Source organism: Apis florea, unplaced genomic scaffold (genome assembly GCF_048593485.1).
Source record: "Apis florea isolate Af1SG1 unplaced genomic scaffold, ASM4859348v1 contig_3493_pilon, whole genome shotgun sequence".
Lineage (NCBI taxonomy): Eukaryota > Metazoa > Arthropoda > Insecta > Hymenoptera > Apidae > Apis > Apis florea.
In genome coordinates, this window is record NW_028256772.1 from 3516590 (window position 1) to 3539045 (window position 22456).

The 22456-nt window shown below is 47.2% G+C and overlaps 1 protein-coding gene and 1 long non-coding RNA gene across 3 annotated transcripts in view; both read left to right on the forward strand.

The window, feature by feature from the left end:
- Window positions 1-22456, forward strand: part of LOC100869985 (protein bric-a-brac 1) — a 168853-nt gene that overhangs the window by 51096 nt on the left and 95301 nt on the right. The gene's annotated exons all lie outside the window — the stretch shown is intronic.
- LOC147656949 (uncharacterized) overlaps window positions 1-22456 on the forward strand; it is a 73753-nt gene that overhangs the window by 33043 nt on the left and 18254 nt on the right. Inside the window, exon 2 of the long non-coding RNA XR_015293557.1 lies at window positions 6102-6163. This is a non-coding gene — a long non-coding RNA (uncharacterized LOC147656949). The remainder of the gene's footprint in view (window positions 1-6101; window positions 6164-22456) is intronic.

Here is a 22456-nt window from a genome sequence, read left to right on the forward strand (position 1 = left end):
GGCCACGACCGCGTCGACAGCGATCACGAGGTTGTTGTGGATGAGCTCGAGAAGGACGATGACGGGTGTACGACGAGGGTGTAACTAACAGGGGGGAGGGGGAGGCGCCCCTTCGTTCCGTTGATGATGACTGTCGAATGACTTGGGGGCGTTATCGATTCCGGGGACGCGGGAAACGATCCGATCTCCGGTCGCGCTCGTCTACGCACCCGTAGGAAACTGCGCTTCCTCTGTCGCTGTCCGCTGTCGTCGCCTCTTTTGTCCACGCTCTTATCGAATCGAATTTACCCGTCGTTTAACGATCATCGTCGTTGCGTCGTCGTAGTCGACGATGAAAGAAAAAAGAAAATCCCATTTTTTTCTACACTACGTGACGAAATCGGGAACAAACGATCGAGATGAGCCAAGAGAGGATAAGGGTGGGAGGGAGGATCGGTCGTTAAAATCGGTGGGTGAGGGACGAGGCCAATTAAAGTGACGATTCCAGCAGCGCGAGCTGGTGGGATATATCTGTATCGCCCGATGACCGATCCGATGTCGAACAACGTATGATAAATACGATCCTCTCTCTCAATCTCCCTCCCTCTCTCTCTCTCTCTGTGCTAGGCTAGTTGTTGGAGGGCCGAAAACGATAGCGGCCGCCCTATCGTACGGAATACGCGCGCGATAAACGCGCGCGCCTACCTCTCCCCTCCCCTCCCCTTTTCCGCCGCCATTAAGTATTCCCGTATACGCGTTTATCATTTCGGCTCTACGTTTACGGTTACGATTACGATTTTCATTCGAAGCGAGGGTCGACGAGCGTTTTTTCGTTCTTTTTTTTTTTTTTTTCGCCCTTCAACGGCGCTCTCTCTCTCTCTGTCCGCGAGTTTTTGAAATCCCCCTCTCGCGCGCGCACTTGGCGCAGAGAGTTATCGCCGATCGTCGACCGATCGGTTTTGGCGATTTTCGAGGCGAGAGCCGCGCCCTCCATTTCCTCCCCCTTTTTTTCGAGTGTTGGGAAATAGAGTGGAGAATCGAAGGAGGATCGACTTCTTATTATATTCCGTGGAATTGGACGCTTTTTTTCTTGTCTCTCTCTCTCTCTCTCGTCTCGTTGAAATTCGGTATTTTTAATCCACGGTATTTTTAATTCTATCGGAAATCTACTCGAGCAATCCGTAGTTTTGTCCCGTCGTGACGAGACAAAACGATGCCTCGCACGTAATATTATTTATCGTTACGGTACGATCTTATACATACATAAGAAATGAGAATTTATAATTGATCCCGCGTCTTCGAACGTTGATCCCTTAAACGGATCGTGGAATTTTTACACGCGAATTATTGATTTCCTCGAAACACGATATCGATGTTATCAGACGCGGACATTTTTTAGGGGGCTGGGAGAAATGGGAATCCCCACTTTTACAATGCTTATACGAGCTCTGTATTTGCACGGGTAATCTCGACCAATAACAACCTTATCTTTACGATCGTATCGAGAGATGAATATATCCCTATGTTATACATTTCGCGCGTACGTATATCATCCCTGCTTGCATACACGAAACGAAATATCGCCTCGAAGAAGAAGCGGGCCTCGTACGAGCGCCCCAACACGCGAGAATCCCGAGTCCATTATTGGCTACACCCAATACGAGCGATCGATATCGATCTACTAAACGCGGCGACGTTTCTTCTCGCGGCACTTAATTAGAAAACCGAGCGAGCAAACGTGCTCTCGACGACGGCGGTAATAACGAGGAGGAGGAGCAGGAGGAGGCAGGTGGTCCAACTCGGACAAAAGCGAAAAAGAGAGAGGGAGGAAAAACTTTGGTCGCGTTCGATCCTTCGGTTTGGACGAGTAGCTCCGATCCGGGGATTTTTCCTACCCTCCTCTCCTCCACTCTTTGTTTTTCCTTTCTTCACACAGTTCCGGCTCCATAATTTCGTTCCAACCGCGGATGGAAAACGCTTTTTCTCCACCGGTCTTGCCAGGTGGACAGAGGATAGCAGAGAGAGAGAGAGAGAGGAAGAAGGATAATAATAGTCGAAGGGGGGAGCGAATCGACGAGTCCTCCTCTCGATAAAACGGAGAGACAGAAAAAAAAGGGGAAGGAGGAGGAGGGAACGTATCTTGGCGAGAACGGTGGTCCCCCGTTAACCAGGTTTTACTTCCTTCCTTCCTTCCTTCCTTCCGGGTACGAGGCAACGCACACACGCACACCATGGGTGGAGTTTTTCGCTCCAATTTCGAGTTCCTCCATGACTCCTCGATTGGAAGTAACGCCGTAGGGAACGGGCGGTCGAGTGGTTTGAACAGCCAAGATGCGGTATGGGAGAGAGAATCGACCTCGCATTATCGGTCGGCCGATATTTGCACTCCACTCGTGCTCCACGCGCGCACCTACGCCACGCCATCGTTCGTCGTGGATACGATACCCACCATCCGTGCCGTCCACTTTTTTCCGCACCGATCATATTATACGTACGTACATGTATATATATATATATATACGTACGCGTTTTTTCCTCTCGATCGCCGGTGGCTCTCCTCTATCTCGCCAAATTATCGCGCGTCCCCCTCGCGTACGTCGAAGATGCGGCCAAGATAGCGCAACTGTGGCGGCGCAGCTGTGGCCGTACGCTGTGCCACGGCCACGGCCACTGTTGGTGGTGGCGTGCCTCGTCGTCGTCGAGTACCATTCGCTTTCTCTCTGCGTGCCTTCTCTCTCTCTCTCTCCTTTCTCCCTCTGTCCTCCACCTCTGTATCTCTCGGCTGCGCCCGACCTTCTTCTTCCGCTCGTTCGAGCCGCGCTACTGATCCGGTAGTTGCGGTGTAACGCGTTCTTCGTGTTTGCGCGCGTCTGTGTGTGTGTGTGTATATATATATATATATATGGAAAGGAGACGAAAAGGAAAAGGAAAACGAGAACGAGGACGAGAACGGTTCGCGGGTGGGGCGATAACGGGGATAAAGAGGAGGGGAGGGAGAAGGATGCGACACTCGAGATTCGGAGCGGGCTCGTGTTGGTGGCGCGTGTTCGTCGGCCGACGCGGCTTACGGGTTATATTCAAATGAACGGTAAAAATCATCCATAACCGAGGGGTGGTAGAAGAGGCACACCCCGGTATTGGTTATATTTAAATGGGTTTAATGCCCCGGCCGTACTACACCCTCGACCAGCAGCAGCCGGCAACCGTCCTGCCTCTGCGTGTCCTCTCTCTCTCTCTCTCTCTCTCTCTCTCTTCCCTCTCATCCACCACCGTCTCGCGCCCTTCCTCTCCTCGCCTCGCCACCACCGGCGCGGCTCGAGGGTTAAAGTACGCCGTCGATAAAAAGCAAGTGTGCCGGCAAGGTGGCGGGGGACGAGGGGCGGGGTTGAGGAGGCGAAGACGGACCAGGGGGGAGGGTGGCGGCATCGTCGTTGAAGAGACGAGTGGTGGAGGTTGGGACGCGTGGAACGAGGAGGGCTAAAACGGAAGGGGGAGAGGCCCCTTGGCAAGGGAGGGGGAGGGGAGGTGGAGGAAGAAGGGCTCGAGAGAAGTCGGTGTCATTTTCATTCTTCCGCCTTTCTCTTTCCTCTTCTCCGGCACCTTCTCTCTCTCTCTCTCTCTCTCCTTCCACGCCGGCTGTACTCTCAACAATTAGGTATATCTCAGGCCACCCTCGACATTGTTTTCGCGGCATCTCGAGTGAGCTTTTCGCTCGAGATTCTTTCCGCGCCTCGACGAGCCCCGCCGTCCGTCCCTATCCTCCTCCTTCTCTCCCTTTCCATCTCTCGGGAGTGCCGCGGGTGTCGCGCGCGCGAGACGCGCTCCTCCTTCGAATTCACGCCGGCCGAAGAATCGAGGGAATCCGTGCCACGAGGCGCAGCGACCCTTTCTCGCGCCTCTTTCTCTCGTCCCTTTAAACGCTTCCTCGTTTCATCCCACGACGAATCGAACGCGCGACGAAGGTCAGGGCGGGATCATTTTCGCGTACATTCGCGGGATTTGTAGATTTCTACAGTCGAGCCGAATTTATATAAACGAATTTTCACGTTGTCACACCAGTCACATCGCAGACAATCTTGCCTTCGATCGTGTTACGTATACACGTATCGTGTATAATTCAATCCTGTCCCCGTGTTTAGACTCTTATATCCTCGTATTTTTAAAATCGATCACGTTGAAATATAAATAAACTTGGATGCTTACCACTCGTTTCCACGTTTCTTCAATACTTTATATTTTTTCATAACGAACATAGTAGCATAGCACAGCATAGGAATAATAATAATAATAATAATAATAATGACATGGTTTGCGTGCATTATGGCTTCTCGACCCCGAGAGCTTTCGTCGTCGAGATCGTTCACTTTGAGAATCGAGTGTCGAGTCGAGTCGAGTCGAGTCGAGTCGAGTCGAGTCCAATCTCTCCCAGGATTCCTCTTGGAAATCGAATCGAGGGAAATGGGAAAAAAAAAAAAAAAAAAAAAAAAAAAGAAACGAAAAATCAAATATTTTTTCATCGAGGCTCTGGCGGTGAGGAGGGGGAGGGGGAGGGAGGGGGGGGAGGGCGCGCGGCAAATCGGTAGCGCGATCTGCCGCTAATCCGGCCTCCGCAAAACGGTATCGGATTTTTGCGTCGTTTTGTGGCTCTGGTAAAAAAGGCGGAAAAATCTGCGCTCGCTCCCTTCCCCCCCTCCCCCTCCCCCCAAAAAAAGGAAAAAAAAAAAATTCGAGAGATAGCAGGAGACGCGCCGGGCATCCGGCGGCGGCTCTCTCTCCGCCGGGTCGCAGGGTTGGAGATGGACGAAAAGCCGCGATCGGACGTGTGCAACAAAAATTGCGTGTAGTTGCCGGGCGACAATAATTGAAACGGTGCGTAACACCGTCCGAATCCTCGAAACCCATTTTATATTTTAATCGCACTTCGATAGGCTCGTCGCTCCCTGCACTTACCCCCTGTTTCGTCGTCTAGCGCGTTGGATTGTTTCCATTTTTTTTTTCTTTTTTCGTTTCGCCGATATTTTTCGAAAAACCTTTCGATTTTTTCCCTTCCTTTTTTTTTTTTTTTTTGTTTTTTGGAAAATCGGTTCCTCCGGTGAACTCTGAAGTATGTAAAAAAAAGGAAGAAAAAAAAAAAAAGGTCCTTCCCTTTTCGTCGGATATTATATCGGGATATATAATACACGATTTTCCTTTCCGGAACAAAGAATCCGGCGTATGCTTCTTTCTCAGATATCTTAAATCATTTCACAAAGTAAACCAATTAATAATATTAACTTGCAAATTACATATGTTGAATGTAAAATTCTCCATTATAATTATATACTAATCGTGTAGAATAGATGATTCATGAAATATCGTTGATACGATATAAGTAAGATATATATATCTCGATCGTTATTCTAGAAAAATCGTAAAGATTTTAGAAAAATAGCGAAAATCGACGATCGTGCCCCCTCCCCCCCTCCCCCCGCCCCGCCCGAATATCGTCTCCCGACAATTCACGCGGAATTTTTCTTTGAATCGGTGCACTTCTCCTTCGAGGCCAGCTATAAATAATCTGTGGCGCCAAGGATCGTTTCATGATTTACGATCCGGTTCGACGTCAATTTTTCGATTAATCGCCGCCCCCGTCTTCTCTTTCTCTCCTCTCCTGTCCTAATAATTTTCGATCTCGTTCGAGTTGTCCTAATCCTAGTCGCGCAAAAAACAAACATGAACCTCGTGCGAATTGGTTTGGAGGAAAGGGTGAAGAAGAAAACTGTGAACCTCGAATTTACCTCGGAATCGGAGAGAACGATTTCAACTATGAATATATACCTACGATGATTGCACGCTGTTGAGAAATCCAGCACGTGTAATACATAATTGCTTTAATACATATTTACGCTCGTTCGCGTTTCACCGTAATTTATTATTTTCTGCGCAATATTATATGCGTTATATTCGCCTCGAGGCCGAGCAACCGCCGTCCACGTTTTCCGTTCGCGTAGGCGAAACTATACGGACAACAAGTGTGCAGTTCCGTTCCCGACCAAACTTGACGCGTTGCACACGCGATTATTCGGCCTGCTAGTCGATAAATATAATCGATCGATAATCTTTTACACCGCTTTCTGTTACAGGTGAGTACGCTACAATGGAATGTCTTCTTCGGTGTGAGGCCAGGCGTCGGCTGACCGGTCACGTGAGTTAATCGTTTCAACGACCCCGCTCCCTCCCCCGACTGTCCCGCGAATCTCCAAACGAAATTACCGATCGCTCGAGTGTACGCGCTGGATCTCGCGCAAAGCGAAACACCTCGGAGGGGAGGGTTTGGAATCGTTTGGTTTCGTTCGAGAATTTAATTAATAATACATCGAGGGGGAGGGGTGGTCCAAGCAGAGGTGCTCGAAGAGAGCGAAATCAATTTTCTACTCGAAAATTTTTGAACGAGGAAAGATCGTTACGATTTTTAAATGATATAAAAAGGCGTACTCAAAAATGGGCGAGAAAAAAAAAAAAAAAAAAAAGAAACGAGTCTGAACCGTGCATAAAGATATCACATTGAAATTTCAAATTGCAAAATTACTTATATAAATCTGTATCGAGGAATGATATCGGAAAAAAATAAGAGCAAACGAGATTTTACATTTATCGCAGCGAGAGATTAATATTATTGTAATTTAAAATGTTAAAATTACAATTGACTTGCAATCTTCGATTCAAATTTTTCTCAAACCAGTTAATTAATCTGTTTAAATCCCATGGAGAAAGAGAATTGACACGATCGACTGATCTCAAGGTGATTATCTGTTTCCGTGGAGCGAGACTATCGGTGTAAATACTTTTTACAACCGCTTACGGGAACACGACTATTTACAATTTTTAACGCTACAACTGTCGAATCTATCAAAACGAGCCATCAACGTTTCCTTATTTTACGATTATTGAAAACGCGAAAGGAAAAAAAAAAAAAAAAAAGAAGAAGAGAAAAGAAAAGAAAAGAAAAAAAAAAAAATACGTTCTCCGCGTATATAATTACACACGTATAGACGCCTACCTATTTATTTCCATGACATCACAACATTAATTACCAATCACTTACATCTAAAATATTTGTATACTTATTCATCAGGCCGGAATAATTCCCTCTCTCTCTCGTCGACGTATATATAAAAGGGAAAGGGAAAATCGCGTCCCATCGTCACAAATCCTATCGTCCGTTCTCTCTCTCTCTCTCTCTCTCGTGAATATGAATAAACATTAAATTCCTCGTTATTCTTTTTAATAACTTTTTATACTTCATATTTTATTAATGCAAGACATTCCGATCGGGCCCGCTACGGCAGCGAGTTGCGCAACGTGATTTGCGTTTCAATAACGCGCGTACGTAGTACTTCGTTGCCGCTCAGGCATTTCTTCCTCCTCGTCTTCGGCTCCCTCGCGCTCTCTCGCCCTCCCCCTCTCCCCCCACTCCTCGTTTCCCCTCGCTCACCGCGTCCTCCTCTCCCCTCCTCGGCCACTCTCTCTCTCTCTCTCTTCGTCTTTGTCTCGTGAGCGGCCGCCGGCTTTTCCCTCTTAGAGCACGGCTATCGGAGTCGCGTGGTTCGTGTTTTCACGCTTTTTCTTATCGGTACGCGATCGTCTCGAGTTACCCGCGTAATCGCGCACGTCCAATTGACGAGGACGATTTAGACGATTTGGCGCGGGGGACGATTTTTTTTTTTTTTTTTTTATCTTTTCTTCTCTTTCTTTCCTTTTTTCTTTTTTTACGGGTTTTAGAAATTAGAAATTTTAGCAGTCCAGCGTCCAAGAAAATGTAAAAGGGAGGGGGGAAATGAGGAAGGAAAAGAAAAATTCGTTGGCACGAACGAAATGCAAGCTGTTGCTCGCTTGTTGTTTGTAAACTGTGCTCGCGGGAGCGTGAAGCAGTTTCTGCGAGAAGCGGTCGGTGGCGGTCTGTTACGGTCAGGATTTAAGGATACTTTTGCAACGGGTGTTTAAGTATAATACCGTTTGTTTTTAGAAAATGCTCTCTCTCTCTCTCTCTCTTATTACGAATCGAGGTTCGCGCGCTTTTATAGAGGGAGAGGAATCTGAGGTGAATCGAAGATGAAAACTTTCACTTCTCCGTACAACTTCGTGCTCGGCACAAGTGACTCGAAACGGGCTAATTTTAACCGAAGTAACACGGCGCGCGCACACACACACATTCGTAAACGGGCATTGTTCCCCGTTGTTCATTGACCAGAGCTCGTAAAAGCTCGTTCGGTTCGGTGTACTTGCCAACGAATACACGAATCGTCGAATGTGTCGTCGTGATGCGGTATACTTTTATATTCCATTTCACGCGGCCGAGCAACAACAACAATCGTCAATTTTTCCGGGTATCCTGCGGTTTTATTAGACACCGCCTCAAAAGAGTGGCGTGGATAGAGGAGTAAGTAGTAGTAGTAGTAGTAGCGGCAAAGAAGAATTATCGAGAGGAGGAGAAGCGAGGAAAGGTGGTGCAGGTGTACCGCGGCACGGCGGGGGAGGGGAGGGGCACAAGCGGCGTAACTGTATTGGCCCTGCACGGTGGCTGGATTTTAATCGAAGCGCAACGTATAAAGTTGCTGAAAATCAGATTATCCCTGCTCGTCCTGTTCCTCGTCCTCCTCCTCCTCCTCCTCCTCCTCCTCCACTTGCCACATCGTTCTCCCTACCCTCCCCCTCCCTCCCCTCTCGATCTCTACTTTCCGGTTGGCCACGACTGCGAACCATTTTTTTTTTCCTTTCCTTTCCTCTCTCTCTCTCTCTCTCTCTCTCTCTCTCTCTCTCTCTCTCCTCTCCCCCCATCCCCGGTTTTTTATCTCGCGGATTTTTATTGATTCCTGCAAATCAAACGTTCGCTATCCGCCACTACGACGAGCCAACTCGAAGCCTCGCCTCGAATTGGGGGCGGGGGGGAGGATGATCTATCTGTCTATCTCTCTCTGCTCGACCGAACTTCGGCCATAAAATAAAATCGGTATCGCGCGGGACCGTTCTCTCTCTTTCTCTTTTTCTCTCTGCTTGGCCAACGCCTTGCGGCCAAGAGTTTCGAATCTCGTCGCAAACTTTCCTCCTCGTTGTCTCCGCGCGGGAGAGCAAAAGTAAACAATAATAATAATGCGTTGCACAATCGCGTCTCCTCCCTCTCTCTCTCTCTCTCTCTCTCTCTCTCTCGTCCGAGACGACGAGATTCGACGCGATTTCTCTTAAGCGGTTTTCCGATTCAAACGATATTGATGGAATGCAACGCGTTTTCTCGTCGACCTTCGCGCAACGCCTCTCCTTTTCGATTCGTGGGGGAGGGAGGAGGGAAGGGCTCTTGGGAGAGAGAGAGAGAGAGAGAGAGATCTCGCGGAGGAGATTCCGTTTCGAGAAGGAAAACGGCGAAAAGCGGAGTCGTAATGGACGGTAACGTACGTTGCATCTGAGGGGGAGGGAGAGGGGCATCGCGAAGATGCTCGACTACTACTCTTACAAGCGGCGAGGATAAATTATGCGCGTGTATTATTATGGGATAGGGGAAAAAAAAAAAAAAAAAAAAAAATGCAAAGATCGGGTCCGTGAATCTTTGCCGAAGCGGTGGATTTGATCGAAGTTTAGGATAGCTTCCAGAACGAGTGTATGATGAAAGAATTCCGGAATACGTATACGTATAATTTGTGTCGATTGGTGAATTTAAAGAGAAAGAGATTAAAAATCTAAAAGAGGACAACTCGAAGCGAAGGGAACGCTTAATTTTTCTAGAAGAGAAGCAAAGAGAAGACCGGTGTTTAAGGATTAGAATCGGGAGATTTTTAAAAAGATTTTTAGTTAATAAATCCACCAATTGCACACCCACATGCACATCATTTTCGCGTTAATTAATTATATTATCCAAGAGAGAGTATATTTTCCGGTATATTTTATACCAATACTTTCGTGTTATTGTTGCGCGTGTAAAAAAGAGAGAGGAAGAAAGAAAAAAACTCGATATATCACGAAAACGAAGGAGTACACGTAGAGATGTGAAAAATAAGAATAAATACGCGTAAATACTTTTTTTTTTTTTCTCTCTCCTCACGTCCACATCCATTTCTCCTCCCCAACCCTGTGTCCTCTCATTATCCAACTTCGAAAAACTTCGACTCTTACAGAGTCTTCTTTCTTTTCTCTCCACCAATCTAATCTCCCTAATAATATTTCCACCTTCATATAAATGATCGAATCTTTCGATCTGAATTTGGATTTTCCATCGATCCACCTTCCATCGTCCTTCACGTCCTTTTTTTTCCATCCTCGCGCGAGCAGGAAAGGAAGAGAGTCGGAGCTCCGATTCGCTCTCGATCCATCTCTAACTCGCGGCCAATTTACTCTCCCGTCGAAAATCCGGCAGGCAACAATTTCGTGGCGAGGAGGCGAGAGAGAGAGAGAGAGAGAGAGAGAGAGAGAGAGAGAGAGAGGAGGAGGAGGAGGAGGAGAGGGGGTGGGGAAGGGGGAGGAAGCTCGCGCATGAACGTTACAATATTATTTTTAATAACGGCCGCCTGAGAAGTGGGGACCCGTTTGCCATTACGTTACGCGGTAAATAATAAACGTTTATAAGGCCTTGGAAGTTATTATACAATATATACGTTCGTATACGCGCCCGATGCCATTACGGGTATCGTATATTATTAATGCAGCGGCGCTCAACCAACCTACCGCCGCGACTAAAACCTCTCTCTCCTCTCTCTCTCTCTCTCTCTTCGCTTTTCTCCGATTTCTTCCATTCGTAGCTCTCTCTCTCTCTCTCTCTCTCTCTCTCTCTTCTCTCTTCCTTTTCTTCGATTCTTCTTCCGAGATTTCATTCGATTACTCGTATATGTGTGCGTATACGTACGCGTATATTTTTCCTCTTCTTTCTCTCTAATTTTCGTTCCGCGCGTCGCTACTCGATCGCGGCTCGCGAGCGGGGAAAAAAAAATATCATCCGTCAAGGTGACTCGGCGGCGCTCACCGCCTATGTGTTCTCCTCGAATGTAATTGGCATGCCGTGGCATAATTTTTGCCGATGGATGTATATAATGAGACGGTTTGAGGGATCGAATCTTCCCTCCTCCCCGGCAAGAATCGGAGAGGAAGACGACGGATGCTGGAGAGACGGATGGATGTTGGGTTGACCGGTTGAGTTTCGGCGGAGGAGCCGGCTCCTTTAGCGCGGCCTGCTAATTGCGCAGTTATTTCGTCGAGATAAGGCTCGAGATCGCTCGATTCATGGCCGCTCTCTCTCTCTCTCTCTCTCGCGCCTCTCTTCTCCAGACTCTAGGAGATTAGAACGACGAATTGTATATTATATTTTATACGTGCAAGTTATGAGGCCGCGTAGGAGGCGATAGCGGAGCCAGCCCAAAGTGTCGTATCAATATTTATTGTAAACGATAAGATTAAAAGGAATTTGTTAATGCGACGGGGCATGTATTTATATTGTTACGTCACGCGGCGAGCAGCCACACGCTCCGAGACAACACACACGCCTTCCCCTCTATCGAATAAAATAAAAGCGGTTCTCATTCCACTCTCCTCCACCGCGTGTCGTTGCCTCCTTTATCCTCCACCGTCCTCCGCTCGTCTCCAATTTCTTTCGCCTCGACGTATTCTCCCTCTCCCTCTCTCTCTCTCTCTCCCTCTCCATCTTCCGCCTCCGCCGTAAGGCGATCGCCGGAGCACGCGTCCCCGTTTGTTTCTGGTCTAGTAATGGTAAAAATATCGCGCGAGAAAATGGCCGGTACGGTCGTAAAACCGCGTCGAACCACGGGGCATTATTAACAAATGTATATAGCGTTTCGTTGCGGTAACTATGGTCGATCCGCACAGTGGTGTCGATTATACGAGTCGTGTGCGCGAGAGGAGCGGAAAGGGGAGGAGGAGGAGGAGGCGGAGGTGGACGCGCAAGATAGAGAAGGAAGGAGGAAGAGGAACGATATTACGCATCGTTTCGAACACGGGGATTGGTGGTTGGAGACCGCGCGTCGTCGCCTCGAAACGCGAAGTGTCGCTCGTCAATCGAATTCGAGAAGTTCTAATTAAAGATTGGCTCGTCGACAGCCGAGCAAAAGAACCAGATCTTAACGAGGATAATAATTTTCCGGCAAGTGAAAAGAGAGAGAGAGAGAGAGAGAGTTTTTTTCATCTTCTTTTTCTTCTTCAAGGAACTTCATCCGGCTTGGAAAAAAAAACTCCCTCTCTCTCTCTCTCTCTCTCGGCAATAACGAGGCGCTTATCGATCGATAATAATTTAATGATAGTTATTCTCAACCAGCCTGTTATTTCTCTCCGTGGCGCGCCCCGGGATAAAATATTTTCGTATCCTCGGATTCGTCAGCCGACGAGTCGTCTCTCGGAAAATACGCCGCTTCTCTCTCTCTCTCTCCCCTCCCCCCCTTCCTCTCTCGTGGGGTGGAAGGAAGAAAAGAAATACACGCGCACACTCCCCTCCTTATACCCGCTTATACTCGCGTAAGTAAGACAACGCACCCCTGCGTACCCACGAGGCGGAGGGAGAAGGAGGCAGATACATGTACGAAGAGAGAGAGAGAGAGGGAGAGAGAGAGAGAGAGAAGAGACAACGGAGGGACACCTACGTCTTCTTCGTTCGGCCTCGAATGTGTGCGTGGCTGCCGCGGGTACTTATATATAGAATTAAATATACGATACATTATTCATTTTAAGTTCTTTCTCCTTGCTTGCCCGGAGAACGTATGTATTACCCGCACACCGACGCTCTCTTTCTCTCTCTCTCTCTCTCTCTCCTCCTGTGCTTTCTGCCCTCTTCTTTCTCTTTCTATATATATATATATATATATATCTTTTCTCTCGAACGCGCGCACGCCTACCGCGTACTCTTCCATCTATATACACGCTTAGACGACGCGTACCCGTAGTCGAAACTTACGAGCGTGTCCGCCGCCGCCGCCGCGCGAGCTCGTAGTTATAACTTTTTATTTTAAAGATGGCAGCGTCTCATTTGCAATTCTATGCACCACGTCGATACGCCTGATTTATCGTTACTATACTTATAACGAGTCCCCGCGATTCTGCCACAATTTATATCGGGGAGATATCACCCCCCCCCCCTCCCTCCCTCCTTGTGCTTCGTTTCCCTCGATCGTCCTTTTGCACGTACTAATGACTCGGGAGCAAGGCTTCCGAAAAAAAAGCTGCTGAATTCGTTTGAATTATTTTCCGAAAAAAGAGGGAGAAGAAAGTTTCGTTTTTCTTTCTTTTCAAATTTCTAGATCGAGAATTATTCACACATTCGCGCTATCACGAGGCACAACATTTGAAAGGGATTTAGAAATTAGAAGAGACAGAAAGATCGAGCGGGATAGTAGGTATTTATATTATCGCCATTCTTTTTTTCTTCTTCTTCTTCTTCTTTTCGATTGGATCGAATTGTATCTCGATATTATTCGAAGCCAGCTCCGAAAGAGCTGTTTAACGAACCGGTGATCCACGTTTCTTTTCCTCCTTTCTTTTCTCTCCTCTTTTAAAAAAAGATATCCACGCGCGCCGCGGTTAATAAAGCGTTCCAGGTCAACGTACGAAATCGAAAGCGACAAACGTTTCCCCATTACGACACGGTAATTACGTCGTAACACGATGATAAGGATGATTGGCCGCGCGTTAACGTTCCAATGATTCCACGCGTCAAACGAGTTCTGCGCGCGTGCCGGCACCTTGAAACGAGAAAATCCGGTCGAAGTCTGTGTCCGCGGAAACGAGCCTCTCACGAGTTCTCGATGACGTTAGAATAATGGAACGAAAGGATCTTTGCAAAGAGAAAAGTATGTACGCAGGTATGCTTGCACTCGCGCACGGATGGTTGTTTTAATATTTGCTCGCTTTAGCCTCGTCGATTATTGCCCATGTTGTTATTAACAACGTTACGTCCGTTTCTTTTTTTTTCTTCTTCTTTTTTTTTTTTTTTTTTTTTTTTCCTTCCTTCTTCTTTTTCTTCATTTTACATCTGTCGTAGCGTTATATCGTTGTATTTTAGATATTATACACGCGGGTGACTTATGTTTCTGCTTATGTCTCGCGATGTAACGTGACGTAATATAACGTAACGTAACGTAACGTAACGTAACGTTACGATGGGAGAGGAAAAAAAAAAAAAAAAAGAAGGAAAACGGGTTTAACTTCGTTGAGCGGGGAGTTGATAGGCCGATTTTTTTTTTTTTTTTAGTTTTTTACTTTTTGACTAAATTATATCGGGCGAAATTATATAAATTGATCAACGACAACGATAATACAATAATAATAATAATCCGTGTTCCTCCGTGAATTTTTTTAAATCAGTAATCCAACATATTACGTACGGTTTCAAAAACAAATCAATTTTGAAATCTTGGAAGCGAAGCTCCGATCTTTTACACCGATTCGAAAATATAAGCGCACGAAAATAAACTATTTGTCGTAAATGCGTGTTTTCTCCAACTTCTGGACAATAATCGGGAGGGAAAAAGCGAGGGATAAACCCGACCTTGATCGAGGGATGACGAGAGGGCATGCGTCGATCATCGCGCGCGCGCGAGAGAGAGAGAAATAGATCGTAAAGAAAAAAAAAAAAAAAAAAAGTCGGCAATAAAAATGGTAATGCACCAAGTAATACGCGCATGATACCAGCCATTATCCACGTGCGTCTTCCTTTATTATCTTCTTTATACTCGATACAGTACGGATCGTAAAGATCGCGGTAGTAAAAAGTATTATTTTGTTCCGTACGCTTAGGAGGGGGGCGAGAGAGCTAACGGATCCGTGGCTACGGAATCGTTTCGACGAAACGATAGAAAGTTTCCTTGTCCGCGTTATAATAACAATTACGTCTAACAAAAATCCGCCTGCCGATAATATTTATATACAACAACTTTTATATACGAGAGATCGTTTCCCTCCCCGTGAAAAATCCCTGGAACGTATTAATGATCTGATTCGAAATTTCGAAATTCGTCCCGTGGCGTCTTCCCATCACGCCATTTATCGAAAAACGAGAAAGGGAGGGGAGAACGGTGTCGGGAATCGGGAATTCGAAACGAAGCGTGGAAAAGTCGGTAACCCGTCCCGTTTGGCGCGCCCCATTGTTCGACTTATCGGCCTCCACCACGTGCTTTACATAATGGTAGTGTCGAAAATGCGGTTTAACGATATCTAAACACGAGTACTCGGCCGTTTTAACCGGGAACGGGGGGAGGCAGAGGGTGGGTGGCCCTGTTGCGCGACAGAGAACGCGCTCGTTCTGTTTTCCACTTGCGCGCGGCAGAATCCCCTTTGCGAATATTCTGAACTGGATACCGTGTGTATACCCGTCTCTCCGTCTCTCTCGCTCGCTCTTCTTCCCGCGTGGAAAAGGGATGAGAGAGAGAGAGAGAGAGTAGAACTCGCTGGAATGGGAGAATGCATTTGCAGTGATGCGCTGCGAGAAGCAGATATCGGTTTACATCCGAACAATTACTGCCTTTTGCCTGGCCCAAAACGTTATGCTAATTGATTCGATATTTACCGGACACCAGTCGGCCAAAAGTATCCCTCTTAAACTCTCTCTCTCTCTTTATTTTCTTCCGCTCGAAATCGAATCTCGATCTCGAGCTCCCTTAATCCGTTTAAAAAACCTGTATAATCGTTTAGATATTAAATAAATATACTAAAAAGTCGTGCGTGTTACTCTTGCCAATCGTGATAACGGAAAAAAAAAAAAAAAAAAAAAAAAAGGAACTGGATAACAATCAGCGGATCGATTTACGTACGTACGGTCTTACGGGATCGATATCGTTGTTTCCTCTAACCACCACCTAAAACCCGATATCCAAAACGTTTCCATGATATCGACGTATACGTATACGACGACGGTGTACATTCGTGTGGAAACTCGTCGTGGAAACTCTAGGCGGAGGCGGTATAAGAAGGTAAATATTTTTATAATTGTTTTAATTAACGTTTCGAAGAAGAAGAAGAAGAAGAAGAAGGCGGTGGAGCAACGTGCGGCGTTGGAATTGGCGGCCGACCGGCCGGGGTATCATTTTCATTTGCGTATCATTAAAATAGCGGGTAAAACAATAATATCGGTACACGTGCGTAAACATTCGTATAATAATTATTCTGTTTAACATCGTGTCGTTTTGCGCGTTGACTCGTATTTTTTACGGCGGAACGAACGACGCGATCGTAAAGGCCGGCAGCAGGCCGAGACCCGGCAGGGATGGCTCTCTCGCCGCCGTAGTCGTCGTCGTCGTCGCCACGGCGACGACGACGACGACTACTGCGGCGATGACGACGGGTCCGGATAGTTGCAGTTTACGATTCATTAAATTACGACATTGTACGAAACGTATAAATATTCATACGGTGGTAACCGGCCGACAGGTGGATATGCGGGGGAGAGGGGAGCGAGTTTTTCCCACTCGAGAACATGTTTTCTTCGGTTAAGAGAATATATATGTGATATATATATATATATGTAAGAGGAGATTTTCGCAAATTTTAATCTCTTCTGAGATTAGTTTTCTCGTTCTCCGATACCAATCGACGATTAACCGCATATAAATATTTGTTAAAACGATTATCTCGTTGGAACCAGAGCTATATATATATATATGTGTGTGTATGTATGTATTTATGTATATGCAATTAGAGAGGAGAGTCGAGGGTGCAACGCATTATCGTCCAACTTACGTGTAATTACGTTGAGCCTCGGTGCCCCATGCGTAACTCGGACACGCGCGCGTTACTCCACTCTTGTAAACGTGAACAATGTTTAAGGACCACGTCACGCGAGTAAGAACTGTATCGCGTATCTTTTCCTTCCCCCCCCCTCCCCCCCCCACCGTGACGGCTTTCAACCCACGATACGTATCTACGATACGGTTATCGAGATATATTTCCCACATCCTTGTTTCCCTCCTTTATCTCATCGTGGTTGTTCTTTTTTCGAATCGATTTTTTTCTCTCTGGAAAGGGAAAGCGGATTTTATTGATGACTCGACGAGGAAAATTTGCGAAATGTGATATTTTACGATTTAACTACGAAATATATGTATTCACAATATCTCTTGGAAAATCAACAAATCGAAAAAAGAAAGAAAGTTGGAACCGTGCGAAGATCTGTGCGATTCAATATTGATAAAGAAAGTCTCGGGCGGAGCTATTATTATCCCATTATTCGACGAAAACAAGTTACGGATGACAAGTTGCGCGTAACACGCGGAATAAGAAATCTGGAGATAACTGTTGGCCAAATATTTATACCAAATCCTGCTCCGTGTTTTTCTGCGGGAAATCGGCGGCGGGGAAGAAAGTTGAAATACGCGAGTATTGGTCGGAGAGAAGAAAATCGGAGGATCCCAGACGGCGGGCGCAATACCCACTATTATCATATTCGATGAAACGATGGAACGATGGGTGGGCGGCGAATTGCACAGAGACAAAACTAGTTTGTCGCGTGGACACGCGCGCGCAATCCTGGACGAAGAGCAATTTACGAATCGGAAATTGCCGAAAATAGGCAAACCGTTCCGCGATCGTCGCTCTTTTCCGCCGTTAAATTCCGACTTTGATTCGATCTTTTCCCTCCTCCCCCTCCCTCCAATTCGCGAAATCTATTAACTTCCAATTAATTATCGAAGCGCCATCCAACTCGTGAAACGAGTTCGAACGTGTGTGTGTGTGTATGTGTGTGTGCAAGGAGAATGCGAAATCGACGAGGAGCGGCGCGACGATCCGCGCAAATTCGCGTCCGTCTCGAGGAACGTTCGGTGATCGATTAACCGCGCGACGACGCCTTTTCGATTTGTTATTGTGTCGAACGCGCGCGTACGTACGCACTTACGTACGTACGTACGTTTGTTTATACCCGACATTCCGCGAATTTGTCTCTCTACGTTTACTGTTATGTCTCTCTCTCTCTTTCTCTTTGTGTTTATAGACGAAGAATGAACCGCGTGGCACGCGATCGAGCGATTATAAGAAAAAACGAGACGATTCTATTTACGTAACTGTTTCGTTTTTTGTTACGATACGGAATTTTGTTACGATATCGATTTATATCGGTGGGGGAGGGGGGGGGGGAAATGTGGACGATCGACGCCGCGTTATTCGACGAGATGGGAATCCAGTTTAACCAAGGAGATGATAATTTTTAGCAAATTTATAAAAGCGAGTATGAGTGACTTTCGCGCATATTGATACAATATTTGTGCGGCAAGCCATCGCGTTACGCGCGTAATAACACTCGACGGTCTATTTGAACGAGTATCTGTATCTCTTTGTTTGTCGCGTCGGAATTTCGAATTTCTAATCGCGCGATGATTACGATTACGTTGTTGCATACGAGGATTTTCGGATTTTCAAGAAAAGAATACCAAACGATCACTCGATCTCGAAAATACGAATCGTCACCGGGACGATCGATAAACCCGAATTTCGCAAGTTTTTCAGTCATCTCGCTCTCTTACGTTCTTCCGTTCTTCAAAAAAAGAACGTTCCACTAGATTTTCGTCGCGCGACGAAATCCTCGTCTTCTCTCGTTGCAAAAAACGAGGAAACGTGTGTGTACGTACATTACACACACACACACACACACACACACACACGCATATATATCGAGCCCAACGTAATTTGCGACGATGGTTAGACAATCGACGCTTCATCTACACGCAACGACCCGGCTCGCGATAAATCTCAATTAGAGAAACAGGAATACGGCGTAGCTGATCACCCACCCCCGTGGTGTGCGGGGGATGGTGGCTCTACCCCTCCCCCGTTTAATTATTCTTTTTGACCCGGTATTCGCGCTCCGCCCCATCGCGTTTCCGGCATCTCGGACCGGTTCTCTTCGACGTTTCCCTTCGAGCAAGGGTGTGGAGAGGAGGAGGAAGGCTCGAGGGATTTTTTTCTCCCTCTTTCTTTTCCTTCCTTCTCTCTTCTCTCTCTTTTTTTTTTTTGCCCCCGTCCCATCGATATTTCCAATTTCGTCGAACGGCCCGATACAAAAACGGAGGAAACGGGGGTGGATCGCCGTTCGAAACGATGGAACACCCTTAAAAAAAAAAAAAAAAAATAAACCCTGTCACCGGAGATCGGTTACCACGCACGTACACGGTGTTAATAATATGTTTTAATCGCGTTACGAGAGAAAAGTCGAAGCGATTGGAAGGGTTCTCGAGACGGGGCTCTCCCCTTCTGTATCGCTTTATTATTATTATTATTATTATTATTATTATCATCATCATCATCGTCGTCGTCGTTATTATTCATAATCGAAGTCGAGCAAAGATCGATTCACTCATCGCGAACGAATTCTTTCCACTTCGTCGCTACTCGATCGTGTCACGAAATTTAGAATAGAATAGAATTCTTCTTCTCGCTCGCGTACGAAATTTTCCTTTTCCCCGATCCGTTTCTTATAACAACTCGACCCGACTCGACTCTCGACTTTCCGAATATACCAACACCCTGTATATCGCGAAAACGAGGGAAGGAGGGAGGGAGGTTGGGACGTTTAACCGACGGGGGCGGAGATCGACGTGCCGCGGGAACTCTTCGACAAAAAATTACCCCCGGCTGACCGGTCTTCTCTCTCGTCCGACCGACAGATTCCTCCCTTCGAAGACTCGCGGAGCCTGTCGATTCGGGTAGATTTAATCGTGAATTCGTATTTAAAAATACGCCGCTTGTCTCTCTCTCTCTCTCTCTCTCTCGATTTCTGTGATGACGTAGAAACGGGCGCGCGCGCGCGCGTTCACGGCCAGAAAAGTCAATTTGTAAAGCAATGGCCGCTGCTCGGATTAAGTTCGCTACGAGAGCAAAAGTAATTCCGAACAAGCGGGCGAGGCAAGGAGAGAGAGAGGGAGGAAGGGTGAGAGAGAGAGAGAGAGAGATAACTACGGCTACGACGACGATTCTCTCCTCTACCATCGTTTCGCCTCGTCGCCTCGTCGGAAATTTTCTAAACGGTCGATCGTACGTTTCGCCTCGGTTTCGAGGCTCGAAGCTCGAGCCTCGAATAATAATAATAATAATAATAATAATAATAATAATAACAATAGCAATGATGATAAAAATAATAATAATGATAATAATAATAATAATAATAATAATAATAATAATAATATAAATAATAGTAATAGCGGCGGGCAATAATAACGGCAATAATAACGCTCGTAATAATAGCAATAACAATAACAATAACAGTAATAACGACAGAGCGTTATTACGCGTAATAATTTTCAACGGCGTAATCGTTAAGAAAGGACGTCCCAGGGTAACTGCGCCTATAATCGTTATCGTTACGGTTTACGCCGCTCTGTTTCCTACGTTCTTTCTTCCTCGCCTTTCCTCCTCCTCCTCCTCCTCCTCCCCCCGCCTCCGCCCCCCCTCTATCTCCTCATCTTCTTCGAGCATCGCAACTCCCCCTCCCCCCTCCCCCTTCCCGTTTCCCCCCGTCGGAGGACGCGCGAGAAAAACCTCGTCCTCGTCTCCCCGAACGAAATTAACACGACTCGATCCCCCTTCCCTCTCCCCCCGAAAATTGAAATCGAAAAATCCGCTTTGACGACGGGGATAGATGCAAGTTTTCACGGAAGAACAAAGTCGCGGGAAAGAAGCGATATCTTCTTTTACGTGAGATCACCGCGTTCGAAAAATTCCCACGATATTCTTCGCCACGTCCTTTCTTCTCTCCTTTCCTAGCGAAAGGAAAAGGAGATTCCACGCGTTCATCCCGAAACGAGGTGAAAAATCGTCGAACCCCGTCGACTCGAGGATGAACCCCGAGACGATGACACTGCGGCCGCGTCGATTTCCTTCGTCGGGGAAAATTCTTCCCCGACCTTTCTTCGGGGAGAGCAGGCCTTTCTTCCTCCACCCACCCCACCCACTCCTCCTCCTCCTCCTCCTCCTCTTGGTCGAGGAACAGGGAAGGGGGGTCGATTCGTAGCGGCGGTGGTGGTGGGTGGCACACGTACTCGAAAGGGAGCATTAGTTTCAACGATTATTAGAGTTAGTTCTAGCCGAATGAGTTTCATAAATGCCCGGGGAAAACTCCGAGCGTATACTTGTATTTATACGAGTAGGAGTAGGGAGGGGAGGGGGGGGGAAGGAGAGAGAGAGAGAGAGAGAGAGAGGGAGGGCGGAGAAAGAGGGCACACAGGGGGTGGTGGGAGAAGGGAGAGAAAGAGAACGACGGCATTCGCGGAGCCAAAGTATCCGTCGTTCCGCTTCGTCCTCAGGGGTTGGGCGCTCGCCCTCTCTCTCTCTCTCTCTCTCTCGCTCTACCTCTATCTATATCTCTCTATCTATCTCTCACCCTCTTCTTCTTCCTTTCTCTCTTTCTCTCTCTCTCTCTCTCTCTCTCTCTCTCCGTACTCTCCGCTCGGCCTCCTATTATTATTATTTTTTATCACAATATTTGCTTTTCCCACATTCTGTTTTATGTTAATGGTCGCTGCCTGCCTCCCCCTTCCCCCTTCCCCCTCCCACCCGCCCCCGTCCTCGCTCCTTTTTCTCGCTGGTTCCCTCGCTTCGTATGCATGGCCTCGGGGAACTTTTAGCATTTTGTCTCGAATTTAAAAAGTTTTTCCGCCGCTCCCGTCCTCGCGCTCCCCCCTCCTCCCCCTCCCCCTCCTCCTCCTCCTCCCTACTTTTCCCGCTCACCTGCGCTCCACCTTCTCCTCCTCCTCCACTGCCCCTCCTTTGTCCCCGCGACATCTTTCCCGCCGCGCGTATCTCTCGCACGATTCGTCTTCGTAATCGCGCGGAGGCCCGCCGCGCGTGTCGCGATAATATTTGTCATCCGTCGTGGCTGGATCGTTCGTTCCACCTCGAGATCAATGGGCGCTCGAGGAGGAACGAGAGAGAGAGAGAGAGAGAGAGAGAGAGAGAGAGAGAGAGAGAGAATGTGGGATGGGACTTTAGCAAAGTAGTTCTTTTGGTGAAAAACCGATTCTACGTCGTTGTGGATCGATCGAGTTTCGAGTTATTCCACCGATTGTGGAAGTCGTGGAGTACGTGGAGTAGTACGGTTGGAGAGAGAAGGGAGAGGGACGGAGAGAGAGAGAGAGAGAGAGAAAGAGAGAGATATGCCAACCGAGCACTTACTTACCACACACCCTCCCCCCCCCCTCCTGCCGTTTGTATCGCGAGAAAGCGGGAGGGAGGGAGGGAGGGAGGTAGTTTCTCTCGAGCTCCCGAAATCCATAAGTTAAGAATTTTTCGCAGAGTGGAAAACTTTCGAATAATATAGCGTCCTCCCCTCCCCTCTCCCCCTCCCTCCCCGCATCCCATGCTCTCCTCCCAAGTTTCGTAATATATTACGCGTTACGTCGTGGCGCACAAGGAACGACAAGGAATCGGGCACGAATCGACAATTTTTATACTCCGTTTCGAGAACTCGGCCTTCGATTCGAAGACGCTCGCTCCTCCTCTTCGTTCTCCATTGTTTCAACGCGAAAGAAGA